Genomic DNA, 25,206 nt, shown 5'->3' on the forward strand with positions numbered 1-25,206 from the left:
TCGAATACAGTATATGTTCTAAAACCATACTGCAAATCGACGTTAGTGACATAGGTCTGTAATTCAGCGTATTACTCCTACTTCCCTTTTTGGGTATTGGTGTGACTTGAGCAGTTTTCCAGTCTTTAGGTACGGATATTTCTGTGAGCGGGTGGTAGTATATAATTGCTAAATATGGAGCTATTTTATCAACATACTCTGAGAGGAACCTGACTGGTATACAATCTGGGCGGGAGGCCTTGCCTTTATTAAGTGATTTAAGCTGCTTTGTTACACCGACGATATCAGCTTCTATGTTTCTCATCTTGGCAGTTGTTCTTGATTAGAATTCAGGAATACTTACTTCGTCTTCTTTGGTGAAGAAGTTTCGGAAAACCGTGTTTAATAACTTTGCTTTAGTGGCACTGCCGTCAGTGACTTCACCGTTGTTATCGCGCAGTGAAGGTATTGATTGTGTCTTAACACTGGAGTGCTTTATGTGTGACCAGAATCTCTTTGGGTTTTCTGCCAGATTTCGAGACAGAATTTCGTTGTGGAAATTATTAAAAGCATCTCGCATTGAAGTACGCGCCATATTTCGAACTTCTGTAAAACTTTGCCGATCTTGTGGATTTTGCGTTCTTTTAAATCTGGCAAGCCATTTTCGTTGCTTCTGCAACAACGATCTGACCCGTTTTGTGTACCATGGGGAATCAGTACCATCACTTATTAATTTATGTGGTAAATGTCTCTCAGTTGCTGTTGATACTTTGAAAACACTCCACAACTTTTCTACACTTACATGATCAGATCGGAAGGAGTGAAGATTGTCTCTTAAAAAGGCGTTAAGGGCATTTTTATCAGCTTTTTTAAATAGATATACTTTGCGTTTCTTTTTGATGGTTGTAGGTGTTATGGTATTGAGCCTAACAGCAACTGCATTGTGGTCGCAACTGCATTGTGGTCCAGCGTTTCATGAAGATGTGCCCCTTGTGGAACAGAGTGCCCTGGGGTATCAACACGATGGTTACCCATCTCATTAGTTATAGCTCGAGAAATACTAAACCGAGGTTATCCAGATCGATTGATAGGACGTAGAGGGCCTGTCCATAAGCCTTCTCGCACACCAGATCTCACGTCTTCTGACTTTTTGTTATGGGGGTACATTACGGACAAAGTTTATCAAGAAATGCCAACCACACCTGAAAATTTATGTTAGCTAATTACGGATGTCGAACAGGAGTCAGCAAAGAAATGTTGAGGTGCGTTCAAATGTCCTTTGAAGCGTATTTTCGGAAATGCATCGAAGTTAATGGTCATTGAGCATTTACCAAACTGAAACTTTTTGTAATATGAACATGAATTATGGTTATGCAATGTACAAGTACTGTACGTATGGCGTGTAAATGGACACTAATAAAGTCAAAGTCTGTATAAAAAGCATGTATTTATCCAATATTGTGACACCGCACCTGTCACTTCTCTGGTTTTGGCGTGTATTCACCCCAGGTAATTGACTAACAGATCAACAGAGAGTGCAAAACTGCCGCAATATCGGATAACGCAAAGAAAGTAATAAGGCCCTGTGACTCCGGATTGTACTGCGGTGGCAGTGTTGACATTAATTGATTCAGAATTGATAGCTTTTAACTAAAAAAGGGTGCACATTGATATTATATTCAGCTATTTAATACCAGATGCAAATGTTGAACATCAAATTAATTAAGAAAGGGACTTGGGTTTTCAACTACTTGATTGGAAACAGATGCAGTCGACTATCACAAATTTATTTTAACTCAGGATCTTCAATCATCACATTACATGACTCTCCTACCAGGCAGTGGTAATAAATTGCGTTTGCGTGGAGTAAAGCGCGATAACTCAAAAGTAATTCCTATCGACTGACCCAGGCGTAATGCGAAGTGCGAGAAGACTTCTACAATACACGGCCCATGAAACCCTTGAGGAAACTTTGCCGACATCCAACAAATTAATCAGTGGCCGGAGCGGGCGCAGTATCACCGAATACAGCGTGGCGGAACGGCGTCGTTCTGCGGACGTCGGCCGACCTCGTGGTGCTGCAAGATTGCGCTCGTCTATTCACTCGTAGTTATCTTGTTCAGTACATAGCTGAACCATAACTTCCTATCTCCAAGCTCAATCGTTCCGTTTGCTAAGTCCTAAACTGCAGAGATGTTCACTCTTTCTCAGGCAAGCTGAGTAAAGAACGCCACGTCCGCACTCTAGGCGAGATGGGAACGGAAGACCTGTCCGGGGACTTCTCCCAGTCCGTTCTTCGCCTCAGTTTCCCCTCCAGCAAAATCACTTACGCCAATTGCAGCGCAAGTCGCGTTAATTATTTGTCGCTTCTGGGAAGTGAAAAATTCCCACAAACTTTCCCTTCCTCTCAACTTCTGCTATTTAGCTCCTCCCAGGCCACCCATCGAGTTTAGCGTCTGCACAATTTTTCCGGAATTCTGACTCCCAGGAGAGTACTTCAAATTCCTCGGTCCTACGTTCCCATCAGAGGCTGGTGCATTTCATTCTGTCGCTCTTCGCCTGATTTACTTCAGACTCTGTGGACCGTGAATTCAGCGTGAAGTTGCTATAGTCACGAACACGCATATTTTGGCCTCGGTTGACCGCTCCACCGTAGCTTTGCGCGGCTTTCTCGCATGTTTCACTGAAAACGGGACGATGGGCATTTATCAATAGGTGTACAAGTTCTCTGTCTGCTTCCCGGTACACCAACATGGGGTCAACCACCCACTCACTGTCACTCATCTTAAGGCAGCTGAAGGCTGCGCCCCGTTACTGCTTTCTCAGAGCTTGAGCTGCCCTAAGCTGCCTAATGTCGCTTCCCTTTGCCGCTCCCCAGCCGGCCACAGTCAACTCGACTACTTCCCTGGGATAAACTACCCTCCACTTAATCGACGCATTTCCACAAAGTTTTCCTGTTTGTGTGAATTACTTTAAAACCATCACCCGAGATTAATTATTCCAATATGTCCATACTATACCCTCTACAAGATGCATTGTGCCGTATCAGTCATTTTTGTTCAGCCCTACTGTTCGCTCAACGTGAGTTAGATGATATTTAATGACTTCATGTAAGTGGCATAGTTCTTGCCATCTTACAATATCATTTCACCTATCACCCCTAGCGGATAAATGTGCTACAACTCTTATACTTACAATTGAATGCCCTTTCCAGTTCTGTAGGAAAGATACACTATCTGATATTAGAGAAGTAATTTGATCTTCAAAAAGGACTGAGAATGGCATATTAAAGGCGAGTTATTATCACTCTCTTTGTCCCCTTATGAACACTGCAGATTATCTATGAAAAAATTTTCGATTTTCCCCTTAGTTTCGGAGCAACATGGCCACTATACTATAAATTCATGAACCTACCGTGAATGTCCAGAGTACCTTAATTAAATGTCTGCAAGATGATCTTTGGTGAGCTCTAGCTGTCATTCTGATTACACACTTATCTGCCACGTATACTTCTTCCCTTGATGAAGAATTACCCCAAAATATGATGCCATACGAAAGCAGTAAATGAAAACAGGCATAGTAAGTTGACTTACACGTATGTTTAAGGTCAAAATTTGTAATAGTTCTAATAGAATAAGTAGCTGAACTCAAACGTTTTAGGAGATCATCAATGTATTCCTTCGAATTCAATCTCTCATTAACGCACACACCCAAAAACTTTGAATATTCTGCCTTAGCTACAGACTTACGTCCAAAGTCTACATGTATTAATCGTGTTGTTCCGTTTACTAATTAGAACGGTATGTAATGCGTTTTATCAAATTTCAATGAGACTCCACTTGCAGAGAATCACTTAATAATTTTCCAAATGTCGGTATTTATAATTGCTATGTTTGTTGGGTGTGGTAACTTTACTTGTATCCTCAGCAGAAAGAACTAGTTTTGCATCTTGAGACTGGACTCTGTGGGACCCCGTCCTTGATTACTCCCCACTTTGAGAAATCTACTGATTTTTGAAAATTATGTGAACTCTTTATTTCAAAGCTATGCACTCTTCCAGTTATATATGAATTAAACCGCTGGTGCACTGCCTCACTCATGCGACAATACTTAAGCTTATCCAGAAGAATTCCATGTTTTACACAATCAAAAGCCTTTGAGATATAAAAAAAGAACAGACATTCAGCTGCAACGCGGACTAGCGTGACTCAGTGAAATTTTTATCCACTAAAAAGGTAAGAAACAGAAGTACTTATTACAGAAGTTTTTCCTGCTTTCTTTCTCATTACATTGGGGGGACGTTGGTTTAAGAGCTGTTGCATGTCGCGCTTACTCTTAAAAGTAATAGAAGCAGTTCCTGTTTCATAACTGCGGCTCTTAATAACGCTCGCCTCTTTTATCTCTTACAGACACGACAAAGTGTATTGTACATTCAAACAGAACTGCTACTAAACAGCCTACATTACCCTCTAAGTTATTTCGCCAATATCTGTTTCGAATAGCTTGCTCTGAATGCCGCTATTGCTTTCTATATCCTCCATTTTTGGCCGAGAGATACGACGTACTGTGAACGCCGCCTGTGTTCAGGACGGGAAATGGAAGGCATTTAAGATAAACTCTGGGCGGGGTTGGATGCGAGGGCAAAGAAAGAATTGCTCGGGGGCGCAGGCCAAGGGCGGCTCGTGTGAAAGGGGAGGGAAATGGTGAGGGATGAGGCAGGCGACGCGCCCTGTATGAATAAGAGAGAGAGAGAGAGAGAGAGAGAGAGAGAGAGAGAGAGGGAGGGAGGGAGAGAAAGGGGGGGGGGGGAAGAAGCAGGAAGGAAAAGAGAAAAGACGCAGGCGGCCCGCGCGTGGGAACGGTGGAGAATGTTTCCTTCCGGTAAACCGGATCTGCGTGTGTGTGCAGAAGGGGGGCAGTCCCGGCGGCTATTTGAGAATGTGGCTAGGGTGCCTGGCGAACTTCTGCAAGAAGCCACAAAGTGGACCTCTGCTACGGTTGGTCACCCACGGCTAGCGAGGTCCTAAAACAGCCACAAGGCCCCCCAGGTGCAACTACGCAAGCTTATAGGTTCATAGGTGCGGTAAAACGACCCATACATCTATATCAGTGGTTACCAACGTTGCTGAGACCATTGCCCCTGAGTTCAATCAGATGTTAACTATTACCCCCTCAGCCCCTCTCTAACCATTACCAGCACCACTAAAGTACCGTTTTTGCAGGTATTATGTTAAACCATAGACTAAAGAGTCATTGAGACAGTGGGAACTGCTTATTTGTAACAGACACTTTGTTACACAGCGCTGAAGCAATTCTCAGTGCACTGTAAATTGCTGCCCACAACCCTCCTCCTTTGTACCACTGAGAGATCTAGCGACACACAAAGTTAAAAAGTGTGCCTATTCTTATTGTTTGTAAATCACTTAACTGCCGCACCGCTTACTTCTGAACTGGCAGATATTGAAACACTTCAGGCCGCCATTGCTTTTTATCTGACCCCACTCACTAATAATAATAATAATAATAATAATAATAATAATAAAATACTGTTATGTCCTACTGTGGTGAAGTAGCGTTATGTGGCTACTGTTGTTGGTTACTGTTGTACCATGTTATCAGTTAGTTTTTTAAAATTGCAAAGTAAATAATGAAGCAATTTATTGTGTACTGCAAGAACTGCCTACACCTCAGAGAAGGCACTTTCATCAGGTATATAAGCATATGTGATATGTATGTTTCAATTTTACTGCCATTAATTGTAGTGGGTCAGCTATATGAATACGATGTTCAAATGGTTCAAATGGCACTATGGGACTTAACATCTGATGCCATCAGTCCCCTAGACTTAGAACTACTTAAACCTAACTAACCTAAGGACATCACACCCATTCATGCCCGAAGCAGGATTCGAACCTGCGACCGCTGCAGCAGCGCCGTTCCGGACTGAAGTTCCTAGAACTGCGAAGTCCATGCATTAGTATCAGAACCTGAAACCCACACCAAAATGTGTTACGCGTTACTGTTCGCATTTGAAATAAAAAAAAAAATATTGTTTACTGCGAACTTGTGTAGTCAGTATCATACTGACACAAAGTAATGATAATAGTAATGATTTTTTAAAAATAATGTTGTGTCGTGACTGAAATACAATTGGACCATTTTGTTTTTAACCCTTAGAAAATTTTTATTTTATCCCTCAGGTGGTAATTACCCCCAGCCTGGGAACCACTGGTCTATATCAATACACCATAAGCTATCTTACGGTGCCTGACGGAGGTTATTCTGTGTAACATTCCCCTGTGCTGTTCAGATATTTCTCCAGTTTACATTTAGGAGAGAATGAGACGCATCTATTCGCTCGCTGACATTATCCCCAAAGTGTCGTTCATATGAGTTACTGGAAGTGTCGTGTCGGGAAATAAGGCTGCTGTACCCAGGTTTTTATCTGTTCTCTACCCTCAGATGATCTCAGCGTTGTTACGAGTTGGAACATTCTGTCACTCTGGCAAAAAGCCTCTCCGGTCGGCTTGAGCCACCAATGAAAAAAAAAAGGAGTTCAAATGGCTCTGAGCACTATGGGACTCAACTGCTGAGGTCATTAGTCCCCTAGAACTTAGAACTACTTAAACCTAGCTAACCTAAGCACATCACATACATCCATGCCCGAGCCAGTATTCGAACCTGCGACCGTAGCGGTCACGTGGTTCCAGACTGTAGCGCCTAGAACCGCTCGGCCACCCCGGCCGGCTTGAGCCACTTCCCATCGTCTATGTCGTCGCGAGGAGGTAATTTTAAGTAGAGTCTTGAGAGCTGTATTTTCACTGATAATCTGTTAAACAGTGTCTTCGCACCATTGTGCTCTCACTGAAGCTAATCACAGAGGGTGCGTCGCTCTGTATCCCAGTGTCAGTTTTTTAACCCATTACACCATAATGTGTGTTTGTCATCTGAGCAGACACAGCTCAGGCTGTAGAACTGGTTCGGCTCTTTAACTCTTTACTCGCCATACCACTATCCTGAAACAGATATAATTTTCGACCGTGGACACAGGTTGTACTAAAAACTCTAATCGAACGGCCACTTGAAACAGGAGTGTCATTGTGATTGCTCATTTTACCTTTCTGCTTTGTTTGTTTCTTATAAAGTGCGTTGTAGGTTCACTACCAGTGTTCAGTATATTTCTACCTCCCATTGCCACTTAGACTCTTGACCCGCCTAACTCCAAGAGCCACAGAGTGCTGTCCCTGGAAAACGGCTCTTTTTAAGCCGTGATCAGGTGGCATACATTGATTTCAGAGGATTCATCCACTTCAAAATCAAAAGAAAAGAGAACAAAAGTATTGCTCGACTCATTGAATGTTCACTCACAGAATTATTATCGTTCATCTGTCAGTTATACACAGTCCCTCTTTTCTTGCGTTAGTCAAAGTAGTTAGACGAGTACCTGTATGATAATATAAAGCTACATCATTGCTCTGTAGTTAAAACGTAAGAGTTCTACAGGTGTATACATCACTTTTAGATTATCTGTCTAGCGTTTCACTTTCGAATTACGCGTTGGAGAAATGAACACCTCAGCCTTTCGGTGTGACGCTTATTTTCTTACTTTACAATGATAATTTTTTCTAGTGTAAGTAGGAAGTTTGACTGTGCTGATTGCTAGATGATACTAACAAAACGCAAACAAATCGTAGTCACTGAAGGTATAATATGAACAACAGACGTGGGTATAATGAGACTGTAATTTCGTAAATGGAGAATTTAAGCAAACCATCTGAATCCACATGCTTTCATCTAAGTAATATCCTAGCCAACTATGAAATGGACATATATTACAAGGGCGATCGCCTAGCTCGTAACAAATACCGAAGGTACCGTAAGAGTTACACTTGACGTAAAGCTGTCATTTAAACAGCAGTTAATGCGCATTCCATCACCTCACCTGAAAAGTAAAATGGCTTTCTGAGGTGCCGGCCATTGTGGCCGAGCAGTTCTAAGCGCTTCAGTCTGGAACCGCGCGGCCGCTAAGGTCGCAGGTTCGAATCCTGCCTCGGGCATGGATGTGTGTGATGTACTTAGGTGAGTTAGGTTTAAGGATTTCTAAGTTCTAGGGGACTGATGGCCACAGATGTTAAGTCCAATGGTGCTCAGAGCCATTTTCTCTCTGAGGTACTAGAAACAAAAATCTGCAACAACCAGCCGCTGCCAATTCATGAGCATGTACCCGCTATCCAAATCGACAGACATCGCACCAGACATCTATCACTACAGAAAAGCTAGCAAACTAGTGAACTGAAACCTTAGCCTCCGTGAAGCTTGGAGTCAAGATTGATACAATAGCTTTCTCCAAGTCAACAACAGATCATAGTAACTTGATCTGCCTCGTAGGACACGGAGAACACTCAACAATATCTGGACTAACTATTGCGGCTGAACTAATTTTTTTATACATCCAGCTGCGAAAGTTGATACTTATAATCTCAGCCGGCCGCGGTGGTCTAGCGGTTCAGGCGCTCAGTCCGGAACCGCGCGACTGCTACGGTCGCAGGTTCGAATCCTGCCTCGGGCATGGATGTGTGTGATGTCCTTAGGTTAGTTAGGATTAAGTAGTTCTAAGTTCTAGGGGACTGATGACCACAGATGTTAAGTCCCATAGTACTCAGAGCCATTTTATAATCTCACGAGAAGTTCTTGGTGCAACGAAAAACGTCTTCACTTTGATGAATGTTATCCATGACTATTTCTTTCCTGTTTCGTTGTAATACAGATCAGGCTGTTGTTCCTTTTCTTTTTCAATGTTCTCCGTCAGTTCTACGAAACAAGGCAAACACTACACAGCGTGCTCCAGTAGAAGACAGCCAAGGGCACTATAGGCTCTCTCTTTACTATCTTCTAAATGTCCTGCCGATAGGACGCAGCCTTTGCTTCACCTCCCCTCACAACATACTTTTTTTTAAGTTATTCGTAACTGTACCTCCTAGGTACGAGAGCGTGGTGAAAAGTATGTTGTTGTTGTGGTCTTCAGTCCTGAGACTGGTTTGATGCAGCTATCCATACTGCTCTATCCTGTGTAAGCTTCTTCATCTCCCAGTACCTACTGCAACCTACATCATTTTGAATCTGCTTAGTGTATTCATCTCTTGGTCTCCCTCTACGATTTTTACCCTCCACGCTGTCCTCCAATACTAAACTGGTGATCCCTTGATGCCTCAGAACATGTCCTACCAAACGATCCCTTCTTCTAGTCAAGTTGTGCCACAAACGTCTCCCCAATCCTATCCAATAACTCCTCATTAGTTATATGATCTACCCATATAATCTTCAGCATTCTTCTATAGCACCACATTTCGAAAGCTTCTATTCTCTTCTTGTCCAAACTATTTATCGTCCATGTTTCACTTCCATACATGGCCACACTCCAGACAAATGCTTTCAGAAATGACTTGCTGACACTTAAATCCATATTCGATGTAAACAAATTTCTCTTCTTCAGGAACGCTTTCCATGCCATTGCTAGTCTACATTTTATATCCTCTCTACTTCGACAATCATCATTTATTTTGCTTCCCAAATAGCAAAACTCCTTTACTACTTTAAGTGTCTCATTTCCTAATCTAATTCTCTCAGCATCACCCGACTTAATTCGACTACATTCCATTATTCTCGTTTTGCTTCTGTTGATGCTCATCTTATATCCTCCTTTCAAGACACTGTCCATTCCGTTCAACTGCTCTTCCAAGTCCTTTGATGTCTCTGAAAAGTAATGCTTCCGAAATTTCTGTTGGCCTTTCAAAGCATAAAATTACCTTCCATTAGGAAAGCGGAATGCGGTCAGTGACTGTGATACGACAAAGAGCAGCAATAAGCAGTCGTTTCCCTTCTAACCTCATTAAAGTAATTCAGATTTCGGCTAATGACTAGCCATTTTCAATGCTAAATTGCCCAGATTGTGGGGCCTATTACGTTGGCCAAAGGGGACGAACGCTGAAAATTAGGATTCGGGAACACATTGCTTTTTAAAGAAAAGATGCCACGGAGGGATCGAGTATGGCTGGTTATTTACTTGGAACAAAACATAGGTTAGGGACTTTGACGTCTAATGTGAGGTTTTAGACCTGCTAGAAGAACTAGAGATCTTTTGCTGCCAAACAAATGTTAGTGGAAACCTGCTTACTTGAAAGCAGTGAGAGATACGACACAGGGGTTACGAAATAGGTCCTTGTTTAATTGTACTTCACTTCACCATCTGGGGCGGGCTGGCAGCAGTATAGGCACTGCTCTTCAGCCGAAAGACATTAATTATACAATAGAAGACATTTAAAACAACATAAAGGAGAAAATATGGTGGGACATAGATATAAAAAGGCATAACATTATGGAAGAGAACAGACAAAAAGGGGGAGACTGTAAAATGGAGATAAGAACCTTAAAAAAGTAGCGCCCACAAAAAATCACACACGCGGACAATTAAAAGAACACAAGGCGAAGTACTGCCCGAGCATAAAAGTTGCGACAGAAGTGGCACAGAACAATCACGGACAGCAACACTGTGTACAAGTCCAGCACACGATTAAAATCACAGCTCTTGGAAGCACTGGAGAACAGCACCGAACACAACACAGACGAAATAGGTCCTACCTTCTTGCCAATATGTAGCAGCCATTGACGTATTACTGTACGAGTGACATGGTTATAATATTCAGGCTACGGAACTTTTTCCATCTTATGTTGGTACAGATGCATGTACATGGTTAATAACAGCAATTCAGTATGTTGTTTTTATTGCACCTATAGTTAGAACTCTGTTTGAAGCGGCACACAGATCATTAATCTGTACATCCGTTACAGATTGTCAAATCACACCAACGATCTATCTTGCTGATATTTGGCGCCATCTATAAATTATTCTTTAAGTAAAAGGAGCCACATACCTCGTCACGACGATTAAAAAGAAGGTACAAAAGTAGAATAATCAAATCAAATCAACTGCAATAGTCATAGCATACATCACGAGCCTCCTAATGATTTGTAACTACTTTATGAAATTTTTTTGCTGACGCTACATATGCTTCTTAGAAATTAACAAAACAACTGGCTCATAAAGAGTGAATCTAGCATTTTTACATTTTCTATTGTTAACTGTTAGGCAACGGCCTTGCCGCAGTGGATACACCGGTTCCCGTCAGATCACCGAAGTTAAGCGCTGTCTGGCGTGGTCGTCACTTGGATGGGTGACCATCCGGGCCGCCATGTGCTGTTGCCATTTTCGGGGTGCACTCAGCCTCGTGATGCCAAATGAGGAGCTACTCGACCGAATAGTAGCGGCTCCGGTCAAAGAAAACCATCATAACGACCGGGAGAGCGGTGTGCTCCCCACACGCCCCTCCTATCTCCATCCTCAACTGAGGATGACACGGCGGTCGGATGGTCCCGATGGGCCACTTGTGGCCTGAAGACGCAGTGCTATTGTTAACTGTTAAATGTGACAGTAAGTAAATACTGCATCGTTAATAAGTGTACGTTATTTTATTTTATTCCTATGCAAATTTTTAGGTTTATTAGAAATCATGCTGCTTTACTATGAAGATTACGTGTTACGTGGTTCATATAGAGGGCGCCATACAGCCAACCGATGTGTTCTCTGCAAAGCCTAGCTTCATAACACAATAGTCTTAAATGAACTGTGACAGGAGCCCGAACGAAAGGTGAAGACGTAATAAGGAATGAATAGAAACTCTGAGATACTGGTTCGTAATGTAATGTACAAGTGATATAATGTCATGAGTTGTAATTTTTTATATTATGCCCTCACTATGTAATTCTTTTATTTTTTAGCGCTGATAATGGCTACTCACTAGCCTTAATAAAGCTAGAAAAGAAACGACGACTGATTGCTGCTCTCTATCGTTTTGACACTCTTAAAGGTTTTTAACTGAAAAAAACGTTATTAACATTCCACATTTTTATTATTTTTCATGTCTACATATTTATTTCTCTAAAAAGTCACCCTGTCGACGAATAAATTTCTCCCAATGAGATGCCAGTCTGTTGACTGGGTCAATTAGAATGTCTCGCTCTGTTCATGGAGCCACAACATCGCCTCTGCTTGCACCGTTTCATCACTGTCAAAGTGAAATGCTCGAAGGTGCTGTTCAAGTTTTGAAAAGCGATGAAAGTTGACTGGAGCCAAGCGCGGACTATATGGAGAATGACTGATAACAGTGAACCCAAAGCGTCAAACTACTGCAGATGTCGCATCGCTCGTGCAAAGTCTGGCCTTATAATGCTGAAGGAAAGGCTGTTCCATGTGTGGACGAACTCCTCGAATTCGAAACTCTATTACAGTATGCTATTTCTTAAGCACCGACGTATTTCCGCAACACACTGCCATGTCAGACTCTACAATTCGGAACCCTCTTGGCGGCAGAAGGCTGCAAATATGCGGACATGAATGATAAATATGTAGAATGTTAATAACGTTCATTTTATTTTAAAAGCTTTAACTGTTTTCATGTAAACAAATTCGAGGGCATTAGTTGTCAGCAGAAGTTGAATATGTGTATTTATAATGTAATCGTAGTCTACTTAAAAGTTTTTACAACTCGTGTATTTCGCTTTTTATTGCTCAGAGTTGATTGCCACTTCCGCACCATGCAGATGTCTAAATAATTTCGTGAATCGTTTTGATCCTCTGATGACTTTACTAGACCATAAACGATGGGATTATCTGCAGACAGACTGTAAATAGTTCATACGTATTAATAATGGCAGAGGATCTGTACGTTTACTTGGGGAACCTAAGGGGCCCTTGAATTTACTAAACGAACTGATAATTAAACGTGATTTTCTTCTCTGCCTCTAGTATGAATCCTTCGTGTTAATGCGTCCAGAGACTGTACAAGAAAATATCTCGTCCTATGAGTTCCTAAGCTATCTGATCTGTGAGATCCACTGTCTTACAATTCTTACAATTAATTTCGCCCTTGCTTATGACATACTCACAGCATATGTTATGGCGAAAGTCCACTTGTAAATAGTTTAGAAGTATCCCTCACTCCATCTTTCCCAGTGTCTGTCTTTTAGTACATCAGTTGTTTACATGATTCGGGAAATTTATTTCAATTTTGTAGTTGGATACCGTTGCTGTACACACGATCTCCGGTTAATTTAACGGAGGACACTTGTGTACGCCATCTGCTTACCAAGCGTGTAAGATTGGTGACCAAACAAGAATTTGCCGAAGCAAGCGTGGAAAATAGAAAAAAACACACACTTCAGCTTTCCTGTGTACTTTTTTGGTATTGCTTAGAGCTTTCATCATTTCCCTCGGATTCGGTGATATTTTCCTACTTGGATGGGCACCTTTATCCACTTTCTGGCTCCCATTGCTTCTTCTGCATTGAAACTATGGAGCAATCGTTTCGTTCTGCAATGTCTATGGCAATTTGTGTTAAGCCCGACGTGCCTAAACCGAACATCATATATTCATATGAAAGTATGCTCTTCCAATTCACTGGGAGACACTTTACTGCGACAAAAAAGGTTATATCCCCCGTTAACGTTTTTATTATGAGTATTCCACTTCATTTTCAGCTTGGGCACATGTTATATGCGTGCACATTCATTTAATCCATGATCCGCATTTATCCATACTTTTACAAGAAAATACTGTTCCTTTGCGCTCCACGTTTCATAAAGCCTTCGCAGCATTGTAATACAAAGTACTTACTTATTTAATAACTTAGGCTGAAGAATGCATTAGCAAATTCATCACATATTTTACAAACATTATATTGCACTAATATTGGTAAACGCATTTTTAAAGGTCACTATAAGAGCAAGTTTCTTAAATTTTACCGGTACATTATCAGAAACATAGTGGTACATTACAGACAGCACCCCCATTTTCTCTTTGTCACGTTACCACAAACGAATCACAAAGAATGTCAGTTCGTGTATATTTACTCATAAATAAAACATCATTTTGCCATTACCCTTATAACAGTAATTCCCACAAAAATTTCGATGAATACTACAACGAACTCTACACATCTTTCAAACGATCTATACCTCAACACACAGAACTCACAGCTCACAATATGGTTTCAAGACGCATGTCATTCGCTGTGACCCTACAAAACGTCGGACAATACAAAGGTACGAATATTATAGTAGGTGTACAAATTAGAAGCCGGCAGAATAGAGGCTATTCTCTCTTACCATTTGGAAGTATACTCCTAAGGAAATATATTTTTGTACACTGACAGAACACCTGAGCTGGTCTTCCTATATTTCAATACAACTTCCTTCCTATACACAACACCGTCGTCGGCGAACAGCCTAATCGATTATTTATGCAATTATGTATGTATCATGAACAATAAACATCCCATAACAGTCGCCTGGGATACATCAAAATCTACTTTCACACCCAACAAATTCTTCATTTTTAAAAATGAACACTGCATTCCGCTGGGTAGGAAGTTTCTAAGCCAATCTAAAAATATATTCCGATTATTCTTACAATTGTAATTTTTTTCCACTTGGTGACCGAGAAACTATAGAGAGTGCCTTTCGGAAGTCGATGAACAAATGATCTACCTGGGCGCCGCAATAGCTGCCTTCTGGATCCAGGTGCAAATAATCAACATGAGTGTCTCACTATAGTTTGCGAAATCCATACTCATTCCAACATTGAAGTTTGTTAGACAAAAATAGTCATAATGCGTCAACAGAAAGCATATTCCACAATATTGCGTCATGCGGATTTAAGCTAAACAGGCCCATAGTTTAGCACATCTAGCTGATAGCTCTCTCTGAATGCTTTTAATGTATAGTTGCTACTGATTTTCTTATGAGCTGCTGAATGATGCAATAATTTCTAAGCTCTTCCGTGTGGTCGTCAATTGTATTGTTTAGACTGTAGTTAGATAATGGCTTAAAAATTGGACAAAACGTACGGCAAACACTTTTATTCACAGATGATGGTGGCAAGAGACCATGATGTGCCCTAAAGGCCGAATCTGCGTCTCACTTTGTAACAAGATATTGTTTCTGATGACTCATAAAGGACGAAATGGATTAACAGTCGTGAATTCAAGAAATTAAATCAAGACTCTTGTGAAAAAAGTGTGTGTTTCATGTCCCAGACTGATAGTGTCAGGTTTAATTGAAATTAGTAAGAAAGGAGACTTAGATCTGAAAACCATCGAGAACAAATCGTATAGAAACTAGAGGATAGAAAGACAGCAATAGTCTGGTGTCTGAAAACGTAAATGAGATAAATTTTCTGAAGTGTTTTCGATATAAACAGAAACATCACCTACAGTTCTTCTACCCAGGATCAATCTTCTAACTTACAGTGCTTTCTTGAGCTACTACAAGAAGTGTCTTTTTTACTGTTAACTATCGTGTAGTTTATGCACGTCAGAACTGCTTTTCGCTTCACCGTTAACTCCAGTCGGCTTCTGTATACCAGATTCCATGAGGGATGAATAGGAAGACATTTAACAGGCCACTAGTGTGGACGTTTTCCCGATGTAAACGCTTATGGCTTTTATAGCTGGGGCATTTCTAAGCTCGTGTGGTCGAAACCCCGGTACAATATGAGTAGTATATGCGTAGTTGTATTCCGGAAGACAGCAGAACCATACGTACTAACGGAGGGATCTATCTGTGATTCAGTGCGATGGAGGTTAATCTGTAAGGGTTTTTCAAAAATTCCTGTAAGAAAGAGTTTCAAGTGGTACGTAAGTAAATTCTGTTCTTGCGTGTCTCCCCCAATTCATGTTCTGTGAAGAGTTGTAGGAAATGTGTTTTAACATGGAAATGAATCATTTCCGGACCCACGTTCGTATATCATATGTTCTTCCTCTATTTGCGAGGAATATTTTCTGAAAATTTGGCGCCGGCCGGAGTGACCGAGCGGTTAAAGGCGCTACAGTCTGGAACCGCACGTCCGCTACGGTCGCAGGTTCGAATCCTGCCTCGGGCATGGATGTGTGTGATGTCCTTAGGTTAGTTAGGTTTAAGTAGTTCTAAGTTCTAGGGGACTTATGACCACAGCAGTTGAGTCCCATAGTGCTCAGAGCCATTTGAACCGTTTTTTTTTTTTAAATTTGGCGGTACCTAGTCTTTACACCTCGTATAACGACCAGCAATGGTATGTTAAGTGCTTCTGATGAGCAAAAAATGTTACAGTGATCTCATACCTACGTTCACAGTTATGGAATTCTGAGTGACGTACGTCTTTCAGCGAATCGTTGCCCAGAGTCGTGTGGTAAGGTAAATTACCCGTCCACCACATCACGCAGTTCTCGCTTCGGTCTCTCTTCTGGTCCCTCACCCCACTCCGAAGCGTTAGCTTAATCTCAATTCCCCCCCCTCCCCCGCTTCCCTCTCCCACTTTGCTCCCTGACGAGCTGCCATCGCGTTGCTAATTAGGTTACGTGTGACGTTAAAGGGTTCCACTTGGCTGCCGAGTTTTCGCTTAATTACGTACTAGGTGTCAAATTCGCCATCTGATGAGGTGACCCTTGCTGTTGAGAGACTCAATGACACAGGTGGGAGGGGAATGAGGTTTTCCTGTAGCAAGATATCCGTCGACCCCTAGCCGCCCTCTCCCCTCTTACCACTCCTGTCGACAAGTGAACCGTCCAATCCGCCAAGCAAGTTACACGCTCCACCCCAGTGCCCTGTCGACGTACGGTATCGTGATGTCCTGTAACTCCTGCGAGGACAAAGCACTTCATTCATCGTAAAGGAGAAAAATTACTCTGCTCTTCGCTATCAAAATAAAATAATGGCGTGCGAGGTCAGGTAAAATGGTAGTAAAAACAATTAATTAATTGATGATATTTATGCCACGCCAACTAAGAATAAGGGCTTTTATAGGGGGCTGAGACACGCATGGAGAGTTTTTTGCTCTCAGACAGTTTTGTACTCTAAGATTGTACTCGAATTATTTTTACACTTCGGAGCGAATCTTCGATGTTGGTTACTGTCTGATAGCTACTTGGGACTACTTTCGTAAGTGTCTGAGAGTCTTGGGGGAGCATATGTAGAGGTGTGAGTGTCTGTGAGGGCTGAGAGATCACTCTCCGCAAGAGTTTTCTCTCGTAGTCCTGTGCTTGAAGGAAGATCGTCGGCTGCAGCAGCAATTTTCATACTTTTATTGGCAACGGATTAGGTCGTGGAATGATTTTAAGCATGCAAGAACCTCATTAGAGAATTTGTGATTGAAAATACACAACAACAGCGAAATATTATAAGAATGACAGCAATGGAGACAGAAGAAATACTCTTTCTAAATGGACCCATAATTGCCAATCCAGATACTATCACGCGTAAATCTGTTAGTGTTAACGACAGACTGGTTGTCAGACTAATATTTCTAGCATCAGATACGTTTATTCTCTTTAATATTTGTTAAAGTAACAAAATATGGTTCAAATGGCTCTGAGCACTATGCGACTGAACTTCTGAGGTCATCAGTGGCCTAGAACTTAGAACTACTTCAACGTAACTAACCTAAGGACATCACACACATCCATGCCCGAGGCAGGATTCGAACCTGAGACCGTAGCAGTCGCTCGGCTCCAGACTGTAGTGCCTAGAGCCGCACGGCCACTCAGGCCGGCTGTTGAAGTAACAACTGGCAATGAATAACATTTCACCAATTTTATCTCGCTATCCATAAACTTTCAAATTACAGTAGAGCGAATATGTGATAAATGAAGCATTTCCGTACATACATTAATTTGGACATTTTTACTTGTATTGACTTTAAAAAAAACTCGTAAATCACTGAAGGTCTCTTAGTCAGTATCCAATATAATGCTAGGCTGACGGAAAAAATCGCAACATTGAAAAGTAATTAATGTAGGGTAATGAAATTTTGGGAATACATTTGTCTAGGTACCGTATTTAAGTGATTAACATTGTAAGATCACAGGTTAATATATGACCTAGATAAGACATTGCAAATATGAAACGCTGGTTCATTAATAACTGATGTGACCGCCAGAATGTTGGATCAAGCATGCAAACGTGCATGGACTGAATTGTATAGGTGCCGGATGTCAGTTTGAGGGATGGAGTTGCGTGACTGTTGCAGTTGATCGCTCAATACGGCGACGGTTAATACTGTTTGCACATAAGGCTGGAGTTGTCGTTCGGTGATTTTCCATATGTGCTCGACTGGAGACAGATCTGGTGATCGAGTAGGCCAAAGCAACATTTCGGCACTCTGTAGCGCATATTGGGTTACAACAGCGGTATGTGGGGGAGAGCAGACGTGTTGGAAAACACCCCCGTGGAATGCTGTACATGAATGACAGGTCGAAGCACCAGACTGACGCACAAATATGCAGCCATGGTTTGTACGATGAGGGCGTGAGTGCTCCTGCTGCCATACGAAATCGCACCACGCACCACAGCTCCAGATGTAGGTCCACCGTAGCCAGTATGCAAACAGGTTGGTTGCAGGCCCTCAACTGGCGTTCTTGTAACCAACAAAGGGACATAATTGGCCCCAAGGCAGAACAAGCTTTCATCTGAAACTTAGGAGACATCCACCCTGCCTCCCAATGAGTTCGCAACTAATACCACTGAAGTCGCAAACGGCAGTTGGTTGGTGTTAGTGGAAGGCACCCTTCAGGGCGCCTGGTTTGGAACTATCCCTGAGGTAACCGATTTCTAACAGTTGGTTAGTGGCAGTATTGCTGCGATATCGCAGAAGAAACATCCAACTTCTCTTAGCCCTGTAACGCGACCTCATTCAAACTCAGTGAGGAGCCGATAATGGCATTGTGACTAACATAAACTCATTTTTAAGGGTAACTAACGTTCTCGACCATTACAAAAACGATTTGCATCCTCATAGTGGTGCTACAAGTACTCTTATGCTACTGGCGCGAAATTTGTATAGACATAATTTTTAAGATGTAGAAACATGCCTACCATATTTTCTTATGTCACACAACTCCTTCTTGATGTTGCGATTCTTTTCCGTCAGCGTGTAATTAATAAATGCCACGTCATGTAAAATTCGCTACATTTCTTGAAGTTAAATGATCGTTTCTGGAGTTTCAAAGCGTTTACAACTCAAGTATGACTTCACTTGTATCTATATGTTAATTTATCTACACACACGTCGGTTCCGAAAGCTCCGGAATCTGTACAGAAAATTGGAATAGAAATCAACATAAACATCATTTCCGTCCTTTTTTATTCCCCATGAAAACCACACATTGCATGTTGTACCACCATACAGTGAGACCTTCAGAGGTGGTGGTCCAGATTGCTGTACACACCGGTACCTCTGATACCCAGCAGCACGTCCTCTTGCAGTGAAGCACGCCTGCATTCGTCGTGCCATACTATCCACAAGTTCATCAAGACACTGTTGGTCCCACTATTCAACGGTAATTCGGGGTAGATACCTCAAAGTGATTGGTGGGTCACATCGTCCACAAACAGCCCTTTTCAATGTATCCCAGGCATGTTCAATGGGCTTCATGTCTGGAGAACATGCTGCAGCCATGTCGTTATACTGAAGGAATCATTCACAGGATGTGCACGAAGGGGGCGCAAATTCTCATCCATGATGACCAATGCCTCCCCGATATGCTGCAGATATGGTTGCACTATCGGTTTGAGGTTGGCATTCAAGTATTGTACAGCAGTTACGGCGCCTTCCATGACCACCAACGGCGTTCGTCGGCTCCACATAATGCCATCGCAAAACAGCAGGGAACCTCCACCTTGCTACAATCGCTGGACAGTGTGTCTAAGGCGTTCAGCCTGTCGGGCTGCCACCAAACACGTCTCCGACGACTGTCTGGTTGAAGGCATATGAGACATTCACTGGTCAACAGAACGTGATGCCAATCCTGAGTGGTCCATTCGGCATGTTGGGTCCACCTGCACGGCGCTGCATAGTGTCGTGGCTGTTAAGATGGACCTCGCCATGGACGTCAGGAGTGAAGCTGCGCATCATGCAGCCTATTATGAACAATCTGAGTCGTAACACGACGTCCTGTGGCTGCACGAAAAGCAGTATTCAACATGGTGGCGTTGTTGTCATGGTTCCTCAGAGCCATAATCAGTAGGTAGCGGTCATCCAATGAAGTAGCAAGCAGTCCTTGGGCGGCCTTAGCAAGGCATGTCATCTATAGTTTCTGTCTCTCCGTATCTTCTCTATGTCAGAACAACTTCGCTTTGGTTCACTCCGAGACGCCTGGACACTTCCCTTGTTGAGAGCCCTTCCTGGCACAAAGCGACCGAACTGCAGTATTGACCGCCTAGGCATCGTTGAACTACAGACAAATGAGCCGTGTTCCTCCTTCCCAGTGGAATGACTGGAACTGACCAGCTGTCGGACCACATCCGTTTAATAGGGGCAGCTCACGGAAGATTGTCTACATCTTTGGGTGGGTTTAGTGACGTCTCTGAACAGTCAAAGGGACTGTGTCTGTGATACAACATCCACTGTCAACGTCAATTTTCAGATGTGCTGGAAATCGGGTGATGCAGAACTTTTCTATTTGTTGTTGTTGTTGTTGTGGTCTTCAGTCCTGAGACTGGTTTGATGCAGCTCTCCATGCTACTCTATCCTGTGCAAGCTTCTTCATCTCCCAGTACCTACTGCAACCTACATCCTTCTGAATCTGCTTAATGTATTCATCTCTTGGTCTCCCTCTACGATTTTTACCCTCCACGCTGCCCTCCTATACTAAATTTGTGATCCCTTGATGCCTCAGAACATGTCCTACCAACCGATCCCTTCTTCTGGTCAAGTTGTGCCACAAACTTCCCTTCTCCCCAATCCTATTCAATACTTCCTCATTAGTTATGTGATCTACCCATCTAATCTTCAGCATTCTTCTGTAGCACCACATTTCGAAAGCTTCTATTCGCTTCTTGTCCAAACTATTTATCGTCCATGTTTCACTTCCATACATGGCTACACTCCATACAAATACTTTCAGAAATGACTTCCTGACAGTTAAATCAATACTCGATGTTAACAAATTTCTCTTCTTCAGAAACGCTTTCCTTGCCATTGCCAGTCTACATTTTATATCCTCTCTACATCGACCATCATCAGTTATTTTGCTCCCCAAATAGCAAAACTCCTTTACTGCTTTAAGTGTCTCATTTCCTAATCTAATTGCCTCAGCATCACCCGACTTAATTCGACTACATTCCATTATCCTCGTTTTGCTTTTGTTGATGTTCATCTTATATTCTCCTTTCAAGACACTGTCCATTCCATTCAACTGCTCTTCCAAGTCCTTTGCTGTCTCTGACAGAATTAGAATGTCATCGGCGAACCTCAAAGTTTTTATTTCTTCACCATGGATTTTAATACCTACTCCAAATTTTTCTTTTGTTTCCTTTACTGCTTGCTCAATATAAAGGTTATTATTTATCCCTGTATGTAATAAACCTTATTTGCCTGATTCCATATTTGCGGATATTCTGATGAATTTCTTCTCTGACGGTGTTAACTATAGCCATTTCTGCCAACAAACTTTGCTTCTTACTTCTGTTCTTGCAGTCCAGTAACTGTACATTCCATAACGCTGGACTTCCCTCGGTCAAAATAATTAAATGCACAACATCGTCCTGAGCTTTCTCCGTTACTTTTTTACCGACACGTCGCTGGCACTCAGTCACAGCGCGTGTCTATCGCGACAGTAGTGTTAACTGTCCCAGCAACGGCGATACAGCTTTATAGAAGAGTTCGTTGCCTTGTTGATGTGGGGCGTTGGAGACCGCACAAGTCGTTGGTGCACATTTGCATATCAAGGTAGAATCAAGTCCCTTCAGTGGCAGTTTTCTTTATTTTCGTTCGTTCGTAATGCGTCTATGATGTTTTTATATGTTATTTGCTGCGGAGCATTATCGAAGTCAGAGCTTTCGAAACAGACTGTTAGTGTTGTTAGTGTAGGAGGTAGGAACGGCGATTTATACGCTCAGAAAACATGCTACGGCCACACATTATGGCTCCAAACACGCAGTTACGTGGGAAATTTTAATTAATGTGTATGAGTACTACAAAATATATTACCGTCATGTGGTTGTGTATAAGCTGTGAAATATGGCACAAGTCTGGGACGCGATATGGCCGCTCAGCGCGCTCCGTGACCTCTCAGCTCTTCCGACTATGTCGCTAGTGTCTTTCTTGAATGAGATTTCCACTCTGCAGCGGAGTGTGCGCTGATATGAAACTTCCGGGCAAATTAAAACTGTGTGCCAGACCGAGACTCGAACTCGGGACCTTTGCCTTTCGCGGGCAATTGTTCTTCCATCTGAGTTCGGAAAGCAATTACCCGCGAAAGGCAGAGGTCACGAGTTCGAGTCTCGGTCTGGCACACAGTTTTAATCTGCCAGGAAGTTTCAGTGTCTTTCTTGTCTGACACGTGAGAGCTGCCTTTAGCGGCTCTCGAGAGATGGAGGTCGCCGTCTGCACAAGACGTCTTGAACTCAGGACCAATATCTGAGATCTCGACCCATCCTCAGAAACCGCCTGCGAGCTGTTTTAGACATGTTAGACTGAAAGAGGGATACTGTAAAGCAATCACTGAAGACAAAAAAAAATTAGGAAATTTTTGTACTGAATTCAGGAATTATCAAGGACAATCATTTTCACTTTGATGTGACTCTTGAAGTTTTCCCGGCTCACTGTATATTCTATGAGGTTTCGGAACTGCAGCCGAATAGTGTTGACTCCTTGCCACAGTATTTCGGCTGGCAGCTGTTCGACCATCTTTAGGTGGGTCCGCCACTGGACAATGGTAATTTACAATGTCGGCTTTACAGCCAAAAATTGGGGCGGCGACGCACAATACATGAAAGGTGCGTTGAAGTTGGGGGCCACGCACAATACATGAAAGGTGCGTTGAAGTTGGGCGCCACACTTGCCTTTCCCAGCCCAGTAAGTCGGCCATAGCTGGACATCGTATTACAACAGCACACACTATGGATTATCCTGCCACAAACATCTTGCCCACAGCGAGACCATTCAGAGATTCAGTGATTAAAGAATCTATGGAAACACGTCTAACACGAGATCTTATTAATCTGAATGCGGCTTTCAACTGGACAAGGCTTCACACCTGTTGATCGATTCCTTCTGAAAGGAAATATTTTATTCATTATAATGCGTCTGGCGACGTCTGCCGCTTGTTTTTAGTGCCGCGAACACGCTTTGCGAACTTTACGCATGCACCTCTGTGCCATAGTTGGAGCAGTATTTGCAGATGGAGCGGATTTCGATAGAAGACGCTCCTGTGACGTCGGACAGTGCTAATGCGTCTCCGCGCCTATTTTTGGCTATAAAGCCGACATCGTAAACTAGCATTTTCCATTGGCGGATACTATTCTGAAGATGGATGAACGATTGCAGGGGAAAAATTGTAGCAAGAAGTCAACATGATCCGGCTGTAATCCCGAAACCTCACAGATATTTCAGTTTGGTTTAAAATTTCATTGCAGCTTGTCAGATATTCTATGACATATCGCAATGACCACACGTTTGGTCACAGGATTTTACACAATTTTTGTGCTAAAGGCAACCTCAAAGTGGAGTAATGACTAGAATTTTTCCTTCTGGTATTGCAATTATGCGCATCACTGTACGTTTTGAGCTGGAATGGATTATTTACAACTAACACTATGTGATAAAAAGTATCCGGAAACCCCCAGAAACATACGTTTTTTATATTAGGTGCGTGTGCTGCCACCTACTGCCAGGTCCTCCATATCAGCGACCTCAGTAGCCAATAGCAAATCGTGAGAGAACAGAATGGGGCGCTCCGCGGAACTCACGGACTTCCAACCGGGTCAGGTGACTGGGTGTCACTTGGGTCATACGTCTGTACGGGAGATTTCCAAATTCCTGAGCATCCATAGGCCAAACTGTTTCCGATGTGATAGTGAAGTGGAAACATGAAAAGGGACACGCACAGCAGAAAAGCGTACAGGCCGACATCGTCTGTTGTCTGACAGAGTCCGCCGACAGTTGAAGAGGGTCGTAATGTGTAATAGGCAGAAATATTATCAAACCATCACACAGGAATTCCAAACTGCATCAGGGTCCACTGCAAGTATATGAAACTTACACGGGAGGCAAGAAAACTTGGATTTCTTGATCGAGAGGCTGCTCATAAGCCACACATCACGCCAGTAAATGCCAAACGACGCCTCGCTTGGTGTAAGAAAGGTAAACATTGCCTGAACGATTGAACAGTGGAAAAACGATGTGTGGAGTGGCGAATCACGGTACACAATGGGGCGATCCAATGGCAGGGTGTGGGTATGGCGAATGCCCGGTGAACGTGTGTTGTGCCAACAGTAAAATTCGGACGCGGTGGTGTTATGGTGTGGTCGTGTTTTTCATGGAGGGGGATTGCACCCCCTGTTGTTTTGCGTGGCACTATTACAGCATAGGCCTACACTGATGTTTTAAGCACCATCTTGATTCCCATTGTTGAAGAGCAATTCGGGGATGGCGATACTATTTTTCAACATGATCGAGCACCTGTTCATAATGCACGGCCTGTGGCGGAGTGGTTACACGACAATAGCATTTATGTAACGGACTGGCCTGCACAGTGTCCTGACCTATAGAATACGTTTGGGATATTTTGGAACTCCGACTTCGTGCCAGGCCTCACCGACCGATATCGATACCACTCCTCATTGCAGCACTCCGTGAAGAATGGACTGCCATTCCCCAATAAACCTTCCAGCACCTGATTGAACGTATCCATGCGATAGTGGAAGCTGTCATCAAAGCTAGGGGTATGCAAACATCATTTTGAATTCCAGCATTACGTATGGAGGGCGTCACGAACTTTTAAGTCATTTTCAGCTAAGTATCCGAATACTTTTGATCACATAGTGCATATTGTGAAGGAGTTGTCAAATGTCTAACTCCTTAAACAAATGTCCAAAACATGATCGTGGGTGACCTCTACATATTATTTTTGCTGCCCATATTTCAGCAATTCTTGTAGTTGACTTACCCCAGAACATTATTCTATATGACATAACTGAATGAAAATACAAAAAATATCTCAAATTATTGATTGTCTCTCCCCAAGGTTTGCAATGATTCGAAGTGCAAACGTGTCTGAATTAACTTCCTTAGGAGATCAAAAATGTCCTTTTTCCACTTTAAATTCGCATCAATATGGACACCTAACTAGTTTGAAGTTT

At 42.6% G+C, this 25,206-nt stretch overlaps 1 pseudogene; it reads left to right on the top strand.

Annotated features, from left to right (window-relative positions):
- Positions 1-11,124: 11,124 nt before the first annotated feature.
- LOC124796785 lies at positions 11,125-11,242 on the top strand (annotated as a pseudogene).
- Positions 11,243-25,206: the final 13,964 nt, after the last annotated feature.

Source organism: Schistocerca piceifrons, chromosome 4, assembly GCF_021461385.2.
Source record: "Schistocerca piceifrons isolate TAMUIC-IGC-003096 chromosome 4, iqSchPice1.1, whole genome shotgun sequence".
NCBI classification, from domain to species: Eukaryota; Metazoa; Arthropoda; class Insecta; order Orthoptera; family Acrididae; genus Schistocerca; species Schistocerca piceifrons.